General features: G+C 46.3%; 1 pseudogene; it reads right to left on the reverse strand.

Moving 5' to 3' along the window:
• Window positions 1-4,000: 4,000 nt before the first annotated feature.
• On the reverse strand, window positions 4,001-4,300 carry LOC121864733 (annotated as a pseudogene).
• Between the last annotated feature and the right edge of the window lie 2,798 nt (window positions 4,301-7,098).

A 7,098-nucleotide genomic window follows, 5' to 3' on the forward strand; every position in this document is an offset into this window, starting at 1 on the left:
ATACTAGTGACTCTAATTGTGTTACCCAATATTATACGAAATAATACTATAAAACATAATAATAAACACACTAATAGTGTATATTAGTTGAATGCACAATCTGATGAGAAATCAAAAAAAAAAAAAAAAACATAACAATAACCTAGAAAGAGTGTAGAGTATTTTTGTGCAAACTATTATACTAGTAGATGGTCTAAGATAACTGTATGTGAAGGAAAAGGTGTGCTCTCCACTCAAACTTTCTTTTTATGAAATCTCCTACTCCCCAGCTGAGCGGTACGCCCAATGGGAAACAAAACGTGGCACATAACACGCCGCCCGCCAGCTCTGGCTCGGTGAATAGGAATCAGTAATCGGGCGGAGTATAAACAACACCACCGCCAATGTGCTCCTCCCATCTCTGAGGAAATCTGGCGGGCAACTTAGTATTATATTAGCATGTAATAATAATAACAATAATAATAATAATAATAATACTACTACTACTAATAATAATAATAATATTAATAATAATAATATTAATAATAATAACATGCAATTTCATTTTATAACACATACAAACAAAATAGTGTATAGCCTACTATACTTAACTATAATAGGTTAGGTTGCGTAGGAGGATCTAAAAAGTACAGTAGTATACACACACACACACACACACACACACACACACACTTCGCTACTATATGCCAGACGCTCCCCCGGCTTGACACAACCACTCTCCCTGCTTACCTACCAGCAGCCCCCCCTTCCCACTGACTTAGTAGAAGTATTTGAAATAGCAAAACGCCTGGACAAACTAAAATTAAAACGCTCTACCACCCCCATTGACTTACCAATGAAACACTTCAAGGAGTTCTCCCCGGAGCTTGCTAAACCCCTATGCTCCATCATCAATGCTTCTCTCAGTCAAGCCAGATGCCCAGCTGACTGGAAGACCTCTTATGTATCACCAGTGCCCAAGTCAACCAACCCACAATCCTTAAATCAGCTACGACCTATTGCAATCACCCCAATACCCAGCCTAATCTGTGAAAGTTTTGTGTTCGACTGGCTGGGCTTTTGCTGATATTGCAGTAGTCGTAGTAGACCCTCAGCAATTTGGCAACATGAAAACTTCCTCCACCACTGACTGACTGACTGTCTTGTCAGCTTTCTCGATTACATATACCGCCATCTCGAGAAACGAAAAACGTCTGTAGCTGTCGCCTTCATTGATTTCACTAAAGCGTTCGACCTAGTCGACCACAATATAATCATCAACTAAGCTATTGACCTCGGGCTTCGGAGAAGTCTTATTATACCAGGGCTTACAGACTTCCTCAGTGACCGACGCCAAGCTGTACGCTTCCGAGGGGCTGGCTGTCTCCACCTTTCAGTCACTCACCTGTGGCGTCCCCCAAGGCACCAAGATGGGACCACTCTGCTTCCTTATGCTCATCAATGATGCCCTAAGAGAAACCCCTGCTCGCTGGAAATATGTCGACGACTCCACCATTGGGATCAGCGTCAACAATTCTGCTCCAAACTATACCGCCCTTCATGATTTATTGAACAGTCTCCAAAACTGGGCCACCAACAACCATGGTTATGCACATCAACCTCTCCTCCGACATTGTCCCACCTCCTTCCATTACTCTAGGTCCGAACACACTCCAGGTTTTAGATTCCACGAAGCTCCTCGGCGTCACCATAGACAACAAACTAAATTAGAAACCACACGTCAGTGAAGTTATCAAATCACTCCAGTTTCCGTCTCCCACCTCCTACTCCACGTCAAGTCCTCGGTGTTCACTGCACAGGCTCCTCAGTGTTTACACAACATTCATACTTCCCAAGCTCACCTGGTCTTCCTCCTAAATGCCACACAACGTAAACACCTAAGAAAAGTGCAAAGGGCCATGCAAGATTATTCTCTACCCTTCCTACTCCACATATCAAGAAGCGCTCAACACACTGACCGACACTTTAGACTCTCACTGACCATCACCACGACCTCATCTGCAAATTTGGTAAGAAGCTTCTACACCATCCCCGACACCGGCTCCTACTACCACCTGAGATCCCTAGTCCGAGAATTGCTCTTCGACACCACAACCGCATCCAGCCCATACGTGCACGAACTGATCTCTGTAAGAACAGCCCAGTCCCAACCATTGTAAAAATTATCGATAACTTGTAATAAATCAGTGTACTCACTCCCAGTAAACACTACTCCTTGCACTGTCACTATGTTGAAATGAACTGTAGTTTGAGCTTTTCCCCAGCTAGTTATTATATGTCTTATTTGTGTCACGCATGTTACTTGTATATTATTTGTAATTCGTAACCCATTCCCCAAATATGTAACTGTATATTTTCAGCCTTCTGGCTGCCAAGCTCTTTCAATAAACCGTTAATTATTATTATTATTATTATTATTATTTATATGTTGGTCCATACCAACTCACTCCCCTGAACCCTCCTCCCCACCGGACTATCAACAAGTGCTTGCCATAAGGTACTACCTCATTTGGCAAAGGAATGGAACCAGTGATGAATAGTGGTGAACAGTGCTTAACTCAGTGAAAAACAACTCGGCAGTTGAGTCTTACCCAAGCTAGCTAACCACCTTCACACAGTGAGGTCCCAGGTACCCGGTTATACTTCCCCTGAGACTCCACGATAGAGAGGCCTGGGACCACACCTCACCCACTTGAATGAGTGAGTCATGTGGACCACGTGGTGTCCCCAAGATGCTACGACACCACGTAGTGAATGTTTTGCTAGAGCATCATCATGTGAAGTTCCTCATAACACCATCTGTGAGGTAACTGCTACATCATCAGGCCCTCATAACGCGCCATCTGTGAGGGTGCTACACCACGTGTCTGGTGTTCAACACCTCGCCATGATCTCTGGCGTGCAAACATTAATCTGTATGTTCACTGTGGTAACCGCTTCACCTATCTCTAATGAGGGCTTTTGTTAAACCACCAATGTATGTACTGAGTGTTTGTGTCCAATGTACTTTTTCGAAAAGCCCTTGTTTGGGAAGGTAGGAGAGAGAGTAGTCGTCGTGTGTCCAAGCCACATTATTTATTTCTATATATAAGTAATGTAGGCTGGTTTTTAAATACCTCAATCCCCTAACGGTGCCGTTTGTATATTAAGAAATACCGAAGCCATACAGTACAACACCAGCCAATATGATGTATCACTGTAACCGGCAACTGTTACTCACTCATACCTACATACATATATAGAGTCTTTACAGAATGATAGCAGACACGAGGAAGACGAACAACAAGAGGAGAAGAGTTAGAAGAAAATCAACTTCAAGCTAAGAAGAAGAATACCAAGACATTTCCTCCAAACAACAAAACAACACACACAATCAAGCCGACCAAACACTGAGAAACCATGGCGGAACCCAACATGCACCGGACGCTTGACCTGACTCTATCCTGCCGCATCCAGGCGAGTTGCTGCTTAAAGTCCCTCACGCAAGCGCTGTTTAGCCACTGCACCTATTCTCTCCTCCTAAAATTCACTTCAATCCCCCCTGCCACTAGCATGTTATGTATGTATGTATGTATGTATGTATGCATGAATGATAACTGCAACTTTGCGTATTAAAACTCATTACTCTTACCGAAGTAATATAGTGCGTGGTTATGTTATGTCATGTTAGGATAGATTATAAACTACATTGGGTTACATTTCGTGAGGTTCGGTGACGCTACAGGAAGTTAGGTGAGGTACCTGGAGGTTAGGTGAATGTTGACTGACTGACTGACTGACAATTACTAGGAAGTGGTTCCAACACGTTCACGCACAACCTATACTCATACCACAAGTCCAGAATTAGAGAGGATCATGTTATTGGATATATTTTCAACGATTTACTCAGTGTCTAACCAACTCTTTAGCGATTTAAATGTGGACCTAAAATTAGGTCCGTATATTTGTTTGTCGTGGTGGTGGTGGTGGTGTGCGCCCGTCCATCAGGTTGATTAACCACCAAAAACCATAAAGTCGCGGCCTTTGCCGTTTCAGAACGCCACACCACATCCATGGCGGTGACGGTCTTCCTTTTGCGTGCTCGGTGTAGGTGGCGGCGTCACGGATGGCGTGCAAACACCTTGAGACGCCCGCCGGAGTCCTCGTAGATAGAGGCGGATATACGTTTAACACCTCCACGCCGAGCTAGACGGCGAATGGCGGGCTTGGTGATACCCTGGATGTTGTCACGAAGCACCTTACGATGACGCTTGGCGCCACCCTTTCCAAGTCCCTTGCCTCCTTTGCCTCGTCCAGTCATGTTGTTGTGGTTGCTACTACAGGTGGTCCTGGTGTGGCTTCGCCCACGGTTTGGTGGGAGTAGGTGGCGTGCTGTGGACGCAGCGGTAGTATCGTTCATCCAAGGCCGTCCCTCCCTCTTGGAGGTGGGGCGTAGCTTGCGGATGACGCATGCGGCACTCGTGGCCAATGAGGTGGCCACTGAGGTGGAGAATGTCTGTATATAAGCCCGCCCGCCTGCCAGGCCGCCCGTATTAACTATTTCGTCGTCGAGATGGCCCGTACTAAACAGACTGCCCGCAAGTCCACTGGAGGCAAGGCTCCACGGAAGCAGCTTGCCACCAAGGCAGCTCGCAAGTCCGCCCCAGCCACCGGTGGTGTCAAGAAGCCCCATCGTTACAGGCCCGGAACCGTCGCCCTTCGTGAGATCCGTCGTTACCAGAAGAGCACAGAGCTACTCATCAGGAAGCTGCCCTTCCAGCGCCTGGTGCGTGAGATCGCCCAGGATTTCAAGACTGACCTGCGCTTCCAGTCGTCTGCCTTCATGGCTCTGCAGGAAGCCTCTGAGGCTTACCTGGTGGGTCTTTTCGAGGACACCAACCTGTGTGCCATTCACGCCAAGCGCGTTACCATCATGCCCAAGGACATCCAGCTGGCCCGGCGCATCCGCGGAGAGCGTGCTTAAGTCCTCTTCCTTGGGGAAAAAGAAAAAGCACAACAAAACCTACCAGACATCTATAACTCGGCCCTTCTCAGGGCCAAAGAACTGTTCTGAAGATAATTTTCATGACAATCGAAATGGTTGGTGGTAGGAGAGCGTTAATTTCGGTTACCCAAATCGCCTAACGGTAAGTTGGTAACATTCGTGCAGGCACGAATGTATAGTAGGTCATCAATTCGGGAGGTGGGTGGGTGCAACAAACAAGAGCTAGTAACAAATAAATGTATAAAGAATAAGTAAGTAAATAAATAAATAAAATAAAAGAAAATACAATAAAATAAAAGAAAATACAATAAAATACAATAAAATAAAATAAATTGTTTACATGAAATAGGCGTGCTGCAAACATGAAATGAAGCCCAAACACACTCCATGTATGTCACTTTGCAGTGGGTGTAAAAGTACTCCACGCAGAATTTATTTATTTATTTATTATGTTTCGATTTAGTCCGGTTTCTACGCCAATAGAGAATGCAGATTATTATAATTTTTTTTTTTTTTTATTTCCCTCTCAATATATCACTGTAGGTAACTGTCTCTTTAACATGTAACTGTGGCTCCGATGGAGCCGATTAAGTTGTAGTAGTGGGATGGCGTGTTTGTTGTGCACAAGTAACCTCTTACTTGGAAGAGGTGTACTTGGTGACAGCCTTGGTGCCCTCAGACACGGCATGCTTGGCCAGTTCACCGGGCAGCAAGAGTCGGACAGCTGTCTGGATTTCCCGACTTGTAATGGTGGAGCGTTTGTTGTAGTGCGCCAGGCGGGAAGCCTCGGCAGCGATGCGCTCGAAGATGTCGTTCACGAAAGAGTTCATGATGGACATAGCTTTGGAGGAGAGTCCTGTGTCGGGGTGCACTTGCTTCAGTACCTTGTAGATGTAGATGCTGTAGCTTTCCTTCCTCCTGCGCTTCTTCTTCTTGTCACCCTTGGCAATGGCCTTCTGGGCCTTTCCAGCCTTCTTGGCGTACCGGAAGTTTTGGGAGGCATGGCGGCACCAGTTACTTTCATTAGCCTTGGTGAGAATTAACTGGCCCGACTAACTTTTCCTTATATACCGAGCGGGCCGCTCAGGATCAGACTGGCTGCAGCTACGGCTCTCTTACATTGGTTGGGTCCGCGAGACGGCCACCTGGCCTGATCCTGAGCTTGGTATAAAACACCAAGGTGGCGGGCGGAAATTTGCTCCTATCACGAAAAGCAGCAGCAGCAACATGTCAGGGCCCAGCGGCAAGGGGAGGCAAGGTGAAGGGGCAAGTCAAAGTCCCGTTCTAGCAGGGCGGACTCGGTTCCCGTGGGTAGGATCCCACCGTCTCTTGTAGGCAACTATGCTGAGCGTGTTGGTGCAGGTGCCCCGGTGTACCTTGCAGCCGTCATGGAGTACCTGGCAGCAGAAGTGCTCGAGCTGGCCGGTAACGCCGCCCGCGACAACAAGAAGACCCGCATTATCCCGCGTCATCTTCAGCTTGCCATTCGCAATGACGAGGAGCTGAACAAGCTCCTATCTGGAGTCACCATTGCCCAAGGGGGTGTCCTTCCTAACATCCAAGCTGTGCTCCTCCCCAAGAAGACAGAGAAGAAATAAGAACCCAAGGTTCGTTCACACAAGACAACCTAACCAAACAGGCTCCTTTCGGAGCCACAGGATATCACTTAAAGAGAGAAATATACGACATCAACGTTTTGCAGGATAACACTCTATTTTACGTGTAATTAGCATAGTATTGTGGAAATTGAGTGAAAATGTTTTTGAATGGTGTAGATGTGAAGGGGTACTGCGGGGGCCTGGGGTGGGGGACTTAAACGGGACTTAGAAGGGCGCAGAAGCAGAAGCAGAAGCAGAAGCAGCAGCAGCCAGGGAGGCGACCTTATTTTCAGTCAGGTTCATACACAAAGAAATACATCAGATTCAGTGACAGTACAGTACACATTTACCAGTGTGGGCTAGCCAATTTGGGATAAAGAGCAAGAATGTAATGTCCTCAATGAAGTAATGACATAGTTCAAGATACAATAAGTGAGGTGGCCTGAAGTCTTTGACAGTGTCCCATTCAATAATATAGTAGTGCTTTAAAGGTGTATCACCAAGTTTACATGCTGA

This window comes from Homarus americanus, unplaced genomic scaffold (assembly GCF_018991925.1).
Source record: "Homarus americanus isolate GMGI-L3 unplaced genomic scaffold, GMGI_Hamer_2.0 scaffold54731, whole genome shotgun sequence".
NCBI classification, from domain to species: Eukaryota; Metazoa; Arthropoda; class Malacostraca; order Decapoda; family Nephropidae; genus Homarus; species Homarus americanus.